Here is a 14,488-nt window from a genome sequence, read left to right as displayed (position 1 = left end):
TGTTCTTCAACCTGCGCACCTCCAGCTGTTGCAAAACTACAACTCCCAGCATGCCCGGACAGCCATTGGCTGTCCGGGCATGCTGGGAGTTGTAGTTTTGCAACAGCTGGAGGTCTGCAGGTTGAAGACCACTGACCTAGGTCTTATTTTTCGGGGTAGGGCTTATATTGCAGCCCACCCTGATAATACAGCTAGGGCTTATTTTCGGGGTAAGTTGTATTTTCGGGGAAACAGGGTATATATAACTAAGATCATGTCTCTAGTTCAGACCTGCTGGGAAGGGTGTGTCTAAACACAAAATCCAAAACGCTTCCCGTCTGAATAGTGCTCTGTTCCAGTCGCCCCCTCTCCGAGGTGGGTGCACCCTCTCCAGACCAGTCAATTAAATTTCGGGAATAATTCCTGCATGCCTCTCGAGTAGATGTTTAGAAAAACCTGACATGGATCGATTGCCGACCTTCTGAATGTCAGGTAAATTGAGATGTTCTTGAATCCGGATTTTTAGTTTTCTACTCGTACATCCAATGTCCTGTAAGTTGCATGTTTCTAATGTTCATATGCCTTTAAATGTTGTTACCGAGTCATGTAACCAGGGAAGGTGTCAGTGACCAGATGACTTGTGGGTGACCAATGGCATTCCTCCAAATTGCTCCCTTATAAACCAAGGAAGGAGCTAGTTCAGTCACATGAGTTCAGTTCTGGTTCAGTGCTGAGTACAGTACAGTCAAGACCCGAGAGTGTCTGGTGTCCTGAGAGAGACCAAGGCCTAACCACACAGCCACGCTTCAATCACCAAGTGCCCCTTCAGGTGAACGTCAAAGCCTGGTAAGCAATCACAGGGGTGAAGTCTAGTCAATCATAGTCAAGTCAGTCAAGTCTGCTAAATTCAGCATGGGTCTGCATAATTCAGTCCAAGTCCACTACAAGTCCCAGCGAGCCAGCAAGCCTCCTAAGTCACTGGTCATCTCCTTGGGCCTAACTGAGACGATAACACCTGTCTGCCTCAGTAAAGCTGCCGTTGTTCTGTAATCTTGCATTGGAGTGATTATTTTCCCAGCGCCTGGCCCAGGAACCAGCGGCCATACCTCTGGTGGTGTAGTGGATAACCATGCCCTGGCGTCACGAACACAAGGGGTTAATGCTATCTGCCTTCTAGGGTAGTAACATCTGCCCATCATCACACTCTCAACACACAATTCTCTAGGGCAGGGTGTAAGATAAAGACAATCGATGAACCATGAACATTAACTCTGACAGGAAGCCCACAAAGAGTTTTGTGTTGGCAGAAAAGTCCTGGCACAGCTATTCCCTCTTCTGACTAGACAGCTCAAGGAACAGGATATTTGTTGAATGTCCTCTTGGCATAGACTGAAGATATTCTTGGGTAAACCTTCTGTAACAGCACATGGTGCCATGATGACCATGACTGACCCAAAGCTGACTTAGGTTAGACTTTAACAACTGGAACTAGACGTAGATTTATGGCGGAGCCAAGGCTAAGCTCATTTACTTACTTCAAAAGTGAACTAGGCCTGAAGTTCCTTTTCCTCATGTGGCCTAGCAGGAGGCAGACAAACATATCTTCATGCAAGGCCAGCTCTGCCTATAGGCAAAATAGGCAGCCGCCTAGAGTGCCCTCTTGATGTGAACCACTTGCTCAGCCAGCAGCATAAGGAGGAGGTTTGTTATAGTGTATCATCCCAGTGGTAAGGTAGGGCATGTCAATGGGTGGGCCAATGGGCAGAGTCAAGGGGGCTGCAAAATTCTTGCACCAGCCCTGTCTTCATGCTAACTAGAGATGAGCGAACTTATAATAAATTCGATTCGTCACAAACTTCTCGGCTCGGCAGTTGATGACTTTTCCTGCATAAATTAGTTCAGCTTTCAGGTGCTCCGGTGGGCTGGAAAAGGTGGATACAGTCGTAGGAGACTCTTTCCTAGGAATGTATCCACCTTTTCCAGCCCACCGGAGCACCTGAAGGCTGAACTAATTTACGCAGGATAAAGTCATCAACTGCCGAGCCGAGAAGTTCGTGACGAATCGAATTTACCGTAAGTTCGCTCATCTCTAATGCTAACCAAAGCTAGCCTAGACTGGACTGGTTTGGACACGGGAGATCTACCCTCAGAACCCTGCAGCAACTTCTAACTCAAGCTAGTCTTGGGGAAAGTCATGTGACCAAAGTTCCATGCATCCTTTACATATGTAATCCACCAGAGCAGCAAAGAGCAAATAATTATCCCCTGCAATTACTAAATACCACCGAGTATGTGACAGACAAAATGACAAGTTATACAGGTGAGACTCACGATACTTAGTTATAAAATCTAGACATTTGGAGAGAGACTACAGACTTAAAATCTATGACTACAGCAGCTGGGAGAGGGTATTAGGACACTGCACAAGCACTGGTCAGTCATCTGGGTCAAGGGAAAATCCTGCCAAAAATGTCTGACATGTAATGGATATAGATAGACATCGGCAGATGAAGTTTGTGAACCTAGTTCCCCAGGACCAGGGCTGGGCTGAGCAGCAGGGAATCACTGGGAGATACCAGGGTCTATTGGACGGATAGTGCTTTGGCTTCTTAATCTATGGATTCTGTAGACTGTAAGCACATTATGACTCCAGGGCAGTGGTCCCCAAACTGTGGCCCTCCAGATGTTGCAAAACTACAACTCCCAGCATGCCCGGACAGCCAACGGCTGTCCGGGCATGCTGGGAGTTGTAGTTTTGCAACATCTGGAGGGCCACAGTTTGGGGACCACTGCTCTAGGGCCTGAGGGGCCCACCTATAACTCAGCAGCACTCTAATAAATTCCATGGAAAACCATTTATTCCTTGTTCAGAATGCTGTTGCAGGTGTTTCCTGTTATAAAAGTGGTGCCAAATAGTGTTTGGGTACTCCTTAAAGGGGTACTCCGGTGGAAAACATTTTTTTTTTTTTAAAATCAACTGGTGCCAGAAAGTTAAACAGATTTGTAACTTACTTCCATTTAAAAATCTTAATCCTTCCAGTACTTATCAGCTGCTGTATGCTCCAGAGGAAGTTGTGAAGTTCTACCCAGTGCTCTCTGCTGACATCTCTGTCCATGTCAGGAACTGTCCAGAGCAGGATAGGTTTGTTATGGGGATTTGTTCTTGCTTTGGACAGTTCCTGACATGGACAGAGGTGTCAGCAGAGAGCACTGTGATCAGACTGGAAAGAGCTACACAACTTACTCTGGAGCATACAGCAGCTAATAAGTACTGGAAGGATTAAGATTTTTAAATAGAAGTAATTTACAAATCTGTATAACTTTCTGATACCAGTTGATTTTAAAAAATAATTATTTTCCACCAGAGTACCCCTTTAAGTGTATGTTCGTAGGGAGCTGCACATTCTGATTTCCCAAGTGAAGTTATTTGGGAAAATCTGAAACAGATCTGCAGCATATACACCACTTGGGTAGGATGCATTGTACTTTACCAATGTTTGGGTAAGTCCAATCGATGAGTTCAAGCAAGGCCATGACTTGTAAATTACTTCTGTTAAAAAATCTTAATCCTTCCAGTACTTATTAGCGCCTGTATGCTACAGAGGAAATTCTTTTCTTTTGGGATTTCTTTTTTTGTCACGACCACAATGCTCTCTGCTGACAGCTCTGTCCATGCTAGGAACTGTCCATAGCAGGAGAAAAACATATGCTGCTCTGGACAGTTCCTAAAATGGACAGAGGTGTCAGCAGAGAGCACTGTAGTCAAAGAAATAAATAAAAAATAACTTCCTCTTCCACTGTAGTATATAGCCACTAATAAGTACTGGAAGGATTAAGATTTTTTAATAGAAGTCATTTACAAATCTGTTTAACTTTCTGCCGCCAGTTGATTTAAAAAACAAAAAAAAAAGTTTCCATCGGAGTACCCCTTTAAAGGGGCAGTCCAGTGGTGAAAAACGTATCCCCTATCCTAAGGATAGGGGATAAGTTTGAGATTGCGGGGGGGTCCGACCGCTGGGGCCCCCTGCGATCTCTCTGTACGGGGGCCAGGCTCTCCGGCCAGATAGCGGGTGTCGACCTCCGCACGAAGCGGCGGCCGACACGCCCCCTCAATACATCTCAATGGCAGAGCCGGAGATTGCCGAAGGCAGCGCTTCGGCTCTGCCATAGAGTTGTATTGAGGGGGTGTGTCGGCCGCCGCTTCGTGCGGAGGTCGACACGCCCCCTTCCCGCGGGCTGTTGGGGCTCCGTACAGGAGATCGCAGGGGGCCCCAGCGGTCGGACCTCCCGCGATCTCAAACTTATCCCCTATCCTTAGGATAGGGGATAAGTTGTTCACCACTGGGTCACCACTGGACTACTCCTTTAAGGATTAAAGGTTGATGGATGAAATATATGAAACATCATCAACCCTCACTATAAAAATGACGATGCAATGCATTTATTTCCTATGGGGGATAAGTAGCTGATTGCACGGTGTTCGACCCCTGGGACCCCCCTTAATCTCCAGAATGGGACCCCAGAGTGGAGCGCGTTTCATCTACCGGTAGACAACATGCACTCCATTTATTTCTATGGAAGCGCCAATGATTCCTGGGTCTTTTCGGCACTCCCATTAAAAAAGAATGGAGCAGAACCCGTTCCGGAGATCGCGGGAGGTCCCAGCAGTCCCCGCGATCAGCTATTTATCCCCTATCCTATGAATAGGGGATAAGTAAATTGTGACAGGAGTTCTCCTTTAAGCCAGGTGGATTCTTTCATTGACTCACGTCCCATTAAAACTTGGAAATGGCTTCCTATATGCCAACGAGAGTTATGACCGATACCACAATGACAACCAAATCAAGTTGTCCGGTGTCTTATTACTCCATACAGCAGCGGTGGATGGAGCCGGATCCCTTCTTTACACTTGTGATAATTACAGCTCAGTGCGTTCACCTAGTAAGAATCCATATGTAAAGCATGCGGAGTGCCACAAGCTATCAGATACTCCATTTGACTCATCGGGTTTCGTAGCGCTGAGCCTTAGCTACCCTGAAACAGGAGCTCAAAACATGGTCGTTTCCTGGTCAGATCTGCGTTCATATATTAAACATGTACATTACAAGCATTTCCTGGCACTTAGATCCAGAACTGCTGACTCACATGATTGGGGTCAATTCAGGAAAATAACAAATAATTAATAATTCAATGTAACGAACAAACATATAAAGCGGGTTAACTGCTATCAGTGTAGAAGAACAAAAAAAAAGGACATAAAACCCCTCTTAAAGGGGTACTCCGGCACTAAGACATCTTATCCCCTATCCAAAGGATAGGGCATAAGATGTCTGACTACGGGGGTCCCCGCAATCTTGCATTCGGCACCACCTCTGCACGCCACGCTGCCAGCTCACAAACTGCCGGGTGCCGACCACGGGGCTGGAGTAATAGAAGTAATTTACAAATCTGTTTAACTTTTCGGAGCCAGCCAGTTGATATATAAAAAAAAGTTTTTGCCTGGAATACCCCTTTAAGGGGTTCTCTGGTCCTAAGACATCTTATCCACGGGGCCGGAGTATCGTGATGTCACGACTCCGCCCCCCGTGTGAGTCGTCACCCCTCGTCCCCGCTATGCAAGTCTATGGGAGGGGGCGTGACGACACGCCCCCTCCCATAGACTTGCATAGCGGGGGCGGGGGGGGGGGGGAGGAGGTTGACGTCACGCGGTGGCGTTTTGCCAAGATGTACAACAATTAAAATGTTCTTGATTCTGACAGCCCTGTTTTTGGCCTTTTTCCCATGTAATGTTTTTAATTCAGATAAATAAAAACCTCTTTGTTTGGTCATTCGGGCGCATGTTGGCGCATGCCCAATACGGCAAAGGTTTCCAACATGAATATGAGGAAAAATTCACTTTGAAAAAGGGAAAAAATAATAGAATATTGTTAACGGTAGGTCAAAAAGTCCATTTCATGATGATAGAGAAACGATATGTAGAAATTATCAGTTCATCGCTATGGAGATACGTTATCCCTCACGGGGATTTTCAGCAACTTTCCCTCTGGACAGGTTTTGATAAATCTCCCCCAGCGGGGGAGATTTATCAAAACCTGTCCAGAGGGAAAGTTGCTGAGTTGCCCATAGCAACCAATCAGATCACTTCTTTCATTTTTGAAAAGGCCTGTGAGAAATGAAAGAAGCGATCTGATTGGTTGCTATGGGCAACTCAGCAACTTTTCCTCTGGACAGGTTTTGATCAATCTCCCCCATAGAGTGGGAGGCTGAAGCACATGGGATGCCAAATCGGAACGACTCCCAATGCGGATACTTTATTAATCCATAATTTAAAAAAAAACTTTACAACAATGTTCTATAAAAATCACAAACACCTGTAAAACATGCAAATGGTAAGTGTTTTGTTGACGGCCTTTACAGTTCATAATTGTGCAAGTTTTTACCTGTGGATTAAAGGGGTATTTCACCAAAAAAACATCTTATCCCCTATCCAAAGGAACTCCGCCCCGTTCCGGGTGACTGGCGACTACAGCCGCCACGCCCCCCTCCATTCATGTCTATGGGAGGAGGCGTGACGGCTACGTACTAGCCATCACGCACCCTCCCATAGACTTGAATGGACTGGGCGCGGCGTAACGTCACAAACGCGCAAGCTGCAAGCTTCCGTGCTCCAGACGACTCCGCTGCCGGATCGGAGATCCGTGATCAGACATCGTATCCCCTATCCTTTGAATAGGGGATAAGATGTTTTTCGGAGGAGTACCCCTTTGAAGGAGAAGTGTTGTGGAAAAAAATCATAGTTTTAGATCGCGGAGGATCCGACCGTTGGGGCCCCCGCGATCTCCTGTATGAAGCCCCGCCTCTCCTCCACAGTGGCGCATCACAACTTCCGCCTGAAGCAAAATCTGCCACGCCCCCTCTATATATCTCTATAGGAGAGCCGAAGATAGTGGAACGGCTCTCCCATAGAGCTATGTGGAGGGGTGTGATGGCCTCCGCTTCGGGCGGGGGTCGTGATGCGCCTCTGTGAAGCAGATCCAGGGCTCGCTCCATCCAGGAGAGCGGTTGGACCCCCTGCAATCTAAAACTTAAGTTTTTTACCCCAACACTTCTCCTTTAAAGGGGTATTCCGTCCACAGACATCTTACGCCCCCTACCATAGACATCTTACGCCCCCTCCCATAGAGCGTTCTAAACAGTATATTCGAAATGCCGGGTGCGGCAAGGGTGCTACACTTAGATCGCAGGAGGTCCCAGTGGCGAGACCCCGCGATCAGACATCTTTTCCCTTCTCCTTTGGATAGGGGATAAGATGTCTGTGGGCAGAGTACCCCTTAAATAAAATTTCAGGTTTTTAAATCTGGAGCTGGAAAACCACATTGCTTCCTTATTCTATGAATATTTACATTGCAGAATTATTGACTTTGAACATAAAAATGACATTTTTAATACTTGTCTTCAATCTCATAAATTACCATATTTCTTATAAATCACCGGCATAATCAATATAGGATCAATAAAGAGAAGGAAAACTACATGTCATAATAAGGCATTGGGGGGTGGGGGGTATTCATAAAAAGTGGTGTAGTTGAGCGTCTTTTTACTCCATTAATTCATATGTGATGGAAACTGCGAACCTGCACTGAATGTAAATCCGGCGCTGATTTCTTACATCAGTACTGCACTTTGTATGGTATTTTTGTGTGACCTTTTAACCCATGCGACTTTATAATAATGCTGTCCACAGTCAGATTGTATGCTGTTTTTTATTTGGTGGTGATTTGCGCCCTTTTGGGTGCTTTGCGCCAAAGTATGCGACTTTTCCAAAAAGTCGCAGTTTCATAAATTCCTGACCAACTCAAAACACATCTACCACAGCAAAAAAAAACGAAAGCAAAAAAGCACGTTAATGAAAAGTCGCTCAAAACTTCACAAAAATTGCGCCAAAATATTGCGACAAATTTTCTCAGGGAAACCTGAGTAAAAGATTTCATAAATATCCCCCCCCCCCATTATGCACACAAAAACGATGGCAATGCATATCTGAGGGGATTCTGCCAAAAGAATGAACATGTTCATTCTTTCGATGGAGTCCAGAATGAGAAATTCTGCCATGTGCACGGTGCAGCAAAATCCTATTGAAAACAAGGGGAACATGCTACATCGGAATTTCCGAGAAGAATTTCTCCACTCGGAAAAATCCATAGTGTGAATGCACCGTCAGTCCAGAGCTGCACTCTTGCCTAGGCTAGAGTTACTATAATTTTGGGGAAATTAGAAAAATATAGCTACTTTCTTTCAGGAACAGCTCCACTTTTGTCATCAGTTTGTCTGCGGTACTGCAGCTCATCTTCATTGAAGTGAATGGAGCTGATCAGTAATATTACACACAACCTAAGAACAGATGGTGCCACTGGTTTAGGAAGAAAGACATATTTTTAAACCCTTGGATAACTCTATTAGGCTATGTTCACCTGGCAGAATTTACACAAAATTTTAAGCACATTATGTTAAATGGGATTCAGCTGTCCCATTCACATGGCGGAATTTCCACCATGGACCTGTCTTTAAAGGGGTACTCCGGTGGAAAACAAATCAACTGCTGCCAGAAAGTTAAACAGATTTGTAAATTGCTTCTATTTAAAAATCGTAATCCTTCCAGTACTTATCAGCTACTGCGCCAGAGGAAGTTGTGTAGTTCTTTCCAGTCTGACCACAGTGCTCTCTGCTGACATCTCTGTCCATGCAAGGAACTGTCCAGAGCAGGAGAGGTTTCCTATGGGGATTTTTCTCCTACTCTGGACAGTTCCTGATACGGACAGAGGTGTCAGCAGAGAGCACTGTGGTCAGACTGAAAAGAATTCCAGAAAGAAATACAACTTCCTCTGGTGCATACGTTGATAAGTACTGGAAGGATTAAGATTTTTACATAGAAGTAATTTACAAATCTATTTAATTTGAAATAATTTGTTTTCCGGCGGAGTACCCCTTTAAGTTTTGCTGAATTGCGGGCGGAATCCCACTGAGCTCAATGGGGCTTGGAATTTCAGCAGATTTCTGTGTTTTGAGCACAGAGAAATTGCGCCAAAATTCTGCCGAAATTCTGGCATTTCAAGTTCCTGAGACATGTCAACCCTCAAGGAAATGCCCATTTAGTCAATCACTGACCGGTAATGGGCAGTTTCTGTGGGATTGATGTGTCCCAGCAAGCAGTGGTGAGCGATAGGGACCAAGAGCATCGGAACGGCAATGGTGGGGAATCGGGGCAGATTAGTATGTAAATATTTTTGATTTTATTTTTCAGCACAAAAATTCTGTGGTGAAATACCCCTTAAACACAATATAATAATAATAATAATGATGATGTTTATCATTCATATTATTGTTATCTTTATTATTATTTTATTTATTATTATTTTATCCTCTTACTAAAGGTGGAGAATTGTAATTATTCATTAACCCTTCCACCATTAGAGATGGACAATTGGTGATAATAATCCATTCTGATTTTATGAATAAAGAAACATTATATGGTGAGTACTTCAGACTTTGCTGCTCTTTAAGTGGACTTTAAATTGTAAAACATGAAAGTGTTACTTTCCCACAATTTTACCGCCCCCTTGTGCACCTCAGTACCTTCCAGGTAATATATCATGTCTAAAAGTCAATGTACCGTAGTCCCTCATGTACATGAGTACGAGTACCTGCTAAGATACATTTATGAGTCACATGAACATTTTTTTTGAGCCACCCAAAAAAAAAAACAATAAAAAAAAATAACCATGTGGACATGCGGTGTAAAAATGGTCAGACTATACTAATATCGTGACTCGCTTCGAAGAGGGACAGATGGTAAATAGGACACAACTTTTTGTCCTGACCCTGAACTTCCTATCCACTGACCTGCAGTTGACCACTCGTCCATAATAGGAGGGTCCTGATGGTTACCAGGCTCTTGCTCGTCCATCCTGAGACCTCGTCGGATCGAGTCCCAGCGAGTTTACTTTTTTAGGGCTTTTACGAAAGGTAAACAGTTGTCACAATTCACGTGTCTTCATCCCAAGTGCAGTCCCCACCCTCTTGTGCACCTCTACAAATCACTAAAAGGACTAGATGAGAAAATGCTTGGTGCAGCAGCTTCCTTAGACAAACAGGGATTCATGGAACAAAGGCAGTGCTCAGCAGGTGACACCGTAGAGTCCCATTGTGCAATGTAGTCCAACACTGACACAACAGGGACAACACTTTGGTCAGTCTATGACTAAACATCCAGAGAGCAATGGAGTCAGATCCCCCCCCCCCCCCCTGCACCAGCTGGGTCAACCAATGGCACTTCCTTGGTGTTTTGCCTTCACCCTTATGGCACTTTGCAGGTCCTCCTTCCACCAGGTGGCTGAGATAGTCTATTGCATCCTGTCGCACTGTATCTTGCCCCCCTTCCTTGCCAGCCTTCCTCTGACGGTCTCCATTGCCTTCACAGACTCTGTGCACTTTACAAAGTACTCAGCGGGATCATCATGGCTGGGAGGGGGAGAGGGAGACGCTATGTGTCAGTGGCAATGAGATACGCAGCCTTTACTGCCACTACTCTGATAAATATTTAGACAGGACCCCAGCGAGAGGATCTGTTCTAAACATTTGTCTCTCGTGTTGCGTTGTACAAACTCCTATCTTTATCTCATACTGGAGTCTTCTGTGGGAACTTCTTCAGATTTAGGGGGTCACGTATTTCTTATCGAGATTTCGTTATTTTTTTTTATCACATATATGAATATATATAGTGACCCCCCCGACCTACGATGGCCCCGACATACGAAAATTTCAACATGCGATGGCCTCTCAGAGGCAGCATCAACATACGATGCTTTTGTATGTCGGGGCCATCGCATAAACGGATATCCGGCAGCGCAGACTGCTTCAGCTGCCACCGGATAGCCGTTTACGGTGCCCCGTGTGGTCCGCTGACGATCACTTACCTGTCCTCGGGGCTCCTGTTCGGGATCGCCTGCATCGTCGGCGCTCTCCATCGTCGTCATCACGTCGCTGCGCACGCCGTCCCGTCATCCAATAGGAGCTGCTTGCGTAGCGATGTGATGGCGGCGACAGAGAGCGCGGATGCCGGGGAAGCAGAGGCCTTGCTGGAGCGTCGGGGACACCTCGGGGATGCGGCGACAGCGATGGACGGCGACATCCCGGGCAGCGGTGACGAGCGGTGACGCTCTGGAGCGGCGGGGACAGGTGAGTACAACTTCCTTTAACAGTGGTCTTCTACCTGCGGACCTCCAGATGATGCAAAACTACAACACCCAGCATGCCCGGACAGCCGTTGGCTGTCCGGGCATGCTGGGTGTTGTAGTTTTGCAACATCTGGAGGTCCGCAGGTTGCAGACCACTGTCCTATACTTTACATTGCACGGATCCTTCAACATGCGATGGTTTCAACAAACGATGGTCCGTTTGGAACGGATTACCATCGTATGTTGAGGGACCACTGTATATAAGCCCGTGGAGTGTTCATAGAAAGAGAAAGGATCGACGGATGGCACTTCGTGTATTACCCTAAAGTATCGGATGGTGAGTGGAGGGGGGCAACCCTACAGAGCTTATAGATGGCCGTTCACCTTAGAATTATTGTAAATGCACATATAACCCACAATTAAATTGGGGTACCAATAGTACGAGCTGCTGCTGTGCCAAAGGGTTGCAGGAGAAGACAGGATTCGTCCTGGGAGGGAATAGTGGAAGCAAAGCAGAAAAAAACCCTTGAAGTTGGCGCTGCTGACTCTTGTGGAGGGATGAGGCGGATGCCAGAGGTAGTGGAAAAGAGAGTGTTAATGGCCTTTTTTAAATCTCCATACAACAAAAGTGGTGCTCCCTAAACTTATCCCATATATATATATATATATATATATATATATATACAGTGGTCCCTCAACATACGATGGTAATTTGTTCCAAACGACCCATCGTTTGTCGAATCCATCGTATGTTGAGGGATCCGTGCAATGTAAAGTATAGGAGGCTGTACTCACCTGTCCCCGCTGCTCCAGACCAGGTCCTCACCGATGCTGTCCCGCTGCTCCGGTGTCTTCTTCGCGATCCTCCGGCTTCTTCCGCATCTTCTGCAGGGTCCGGGCCTCGCTTTCTGGTGACGTTATTATGCCGCGGCGCCTGCGCGGCGTGCGTAGTGACATAATAACGATGCCGGAAAGCAAGGCCCGGACCCCGGAGAAGATGCAGAAGACGCCGGAGGATCGCGAAGTGGACCCGGAGCAGCGGGAATAGGTAAGCGAACCTGCCCGGGATGCTTAAACTGCTATCAAACAGCAGCTTAAGCATTTTGCGCTGTCGGATAGCAGTTAATGCGATGGCCCTGACATATAAAAGCATCGTATGTCGATTTTATCATATGTTGGGGCCATCGCATGTCAGGGGGGTTACTGTATATATATATATATATATATATATATATATATATATATATATATATGTGCTTCGGAAGAAATGTGAGAACCTACCGTTACATTATAGTTCAGATGAGTCTGTCATTCGGCTCAGTTGGCTCAGAAACGTACTGTATTATTGTAGCTCGATGAAATGCTGATCATATAAATAAGACAGCTGTTGGCCGACACCGCGTGCTCATGTACACCTCCAAAGAGGAGGAGACATCTCTGGCTGTGGTTCATCTCCATGAGAACAAAAGGATCAGACAGTTGATAGCCAACATGCCTGATCCTTCGAGTTAAAAGGCCACCCCATACTTAGGGGCTCAGACTTAAGATGGCACAATTACGGCAAAAAGTGGCTAACAGGCGGGCAGAGGTTGTGTGGCATGGTCTCCCTTGAGGCCGGTAATTTCCATCCAAGATGTTTGGTATGTCCCTCTTAAATCAGTAGATTCACCCAACACTTATCAGATGTGTATGGACAGCGTCACTCTGTTGGTATCTTCCATAGATTTTGCAGGTTCTCCCATTATTTTTCTTCAAATTTTTCATATAATTGGCTACTTACAGTAAATAGCACTGATATATTCCATAGCACCGTACAGAGAAAACATTCACAATCTAAGTGAAAGGATTGTGAAAGTAAAATTCACAATCTTCTTATGGGGTGCGTCACGTCACAAGCACGGCCACCTGAAGCTGGCATTCTGAACACTAAATGTTCAGAACGCCAGAGTGCCGGCCCAGAGATCACAGGGGGTCCCAGCGGGCAGACCCCCCACCCCGCGATCAGACATCTTATCCCCTATCCTTTGGATAGGGAATAAGATGTCTAGGGGCGAAGTACCCCTTTAACTAAAGGATATACTGTAGGATATAGATTTAGGAAATGGATACTCTAGAGAGAGTTCAGAGAAGATTCTAAACTAGTACATGGATTGCAGGATAAAACTTACCAGGAAAGGTTAAAGGACCTTAACATGTATAGAAGAAAGAAGAGACAGAGGGGATATGATAGAGACTTTTAACCCCTTAAGGACTCAGGGTTTTTCCGTTTTTGCACTTTCGTTTTTTCCTCCTTACCTTTTAAAAATCATAACCCTTTCAATGTTCCACCTAAAAATCCATATTATGGCTTATTTTTTGCGTCCCCAATTCTACTTTGCAGTGACATTAGTCATTTTACCCAAAAATGCACGGCGAAACAGGAAAAAAAATCATTGTGCGACAAAATCGAAAAAAACCCGCCATTTTGTAGCTTTTGGGGGCTTCCGTTTCTACGCAGTGCATATTTCGATAAAAATTACACCTTATCATTATTCTGTAGGTCCATACGGTTAAAATGATCCCCTACTGATATAGGTTTGATTTTGTTGCACTTCTGGAAAAAATCATAACTACATGCAGGAAAATTTATACGTTTAAAAATGTCATCTTCTGACCCCTATAACTTTTTTATTTTTCCATGTACAGGGCGGTATGAGGACTCATTTTTTGCGCCGTGATGTGAAGTTTTTATTGGTATGATTTTTGTTTTGATCTGACTTTTTGATCACTTTTTATTCATTTTTTAATGTTATAAAAAGTTACCAAAATACGGTTTTTTGGACTTTGGAATTTTTTTGCGCATACGCCATTGACCGTACGGCTTAATTAATGATATATTTTTATAGTTCGGACATTTACGCACGCGGCGATACCACATATGTTTATTTTTATTTTTTTTTACACTGTTTTATTTTTTTTATGGGAAAAGGGGGGTGATTCAAACTTTTATTAGGGAAGGGGTTAAATGACCTTTATTAACACTTTTTTTTAACTTTTTTTTGCAGTGTTATAGGTCCCATAGGTCCTATAACACTGCACACACTGATCTCTCATCCTGATCACTGGCGTGTATTAACACGCCTGTGATCAGCATTATCGGCGCTTGACTGCTCCTGCCTGGATCTCAGGCACGGAGCAGTCATTCGTCGATCGGACACCGAGGAGGCAGGTAAGAGCCCTCCCGGTGTCCGATCAGCTGTTCGGGACGCCGCGATTTCACCGCGGCGGTCCCGAAC

General features: G+C 45.2%; 1 long non-coding RNA gene across 1 annotated transcript in view; it reads left to right on the top strand.

The window, feature by feature from the left end:
* The first annotated feature begins 6,221 nt into the window (after nucleotides 1-6,221).
* LOC130277789 (uncharacterized) overlaps nucleotides 6,222-14,488 on the top strand; it is an 86,272-nt gene continuing 78,005 nt past the window's right edge. Inside the window, exons 1-2 of the long non-coding RNA XR_008845566.1 lie at nucleotides 6,222-6,368; nucleotides 9,411-9,509. This is a non-coding gene — a long non-coding RNA (uncharacterized LOC130277789). The remainder of the gene's footprint in view (nucleotides 6,369-9,410; nucleotides 9,510-14,488) is intronic.

The sequence above is a fragment of the Hyla sarda genome, chromosome 6, assembly GCF_029499605.1.
Source record: "Hyla sarda isolate aHylSar1 chromosome 6, aHylSar1.hap1, whole genome shotgun sequence".
Taxonomy (NCBI): domain Eukaryota; kingdom Metazoa; phylum Chordata; class Amphibia; order Anura; family Hylidae; genus Hyla; species Hyla sarda.
This window is presented reverse-complemented; position numbering and strand designations above follow the sequence as displayed.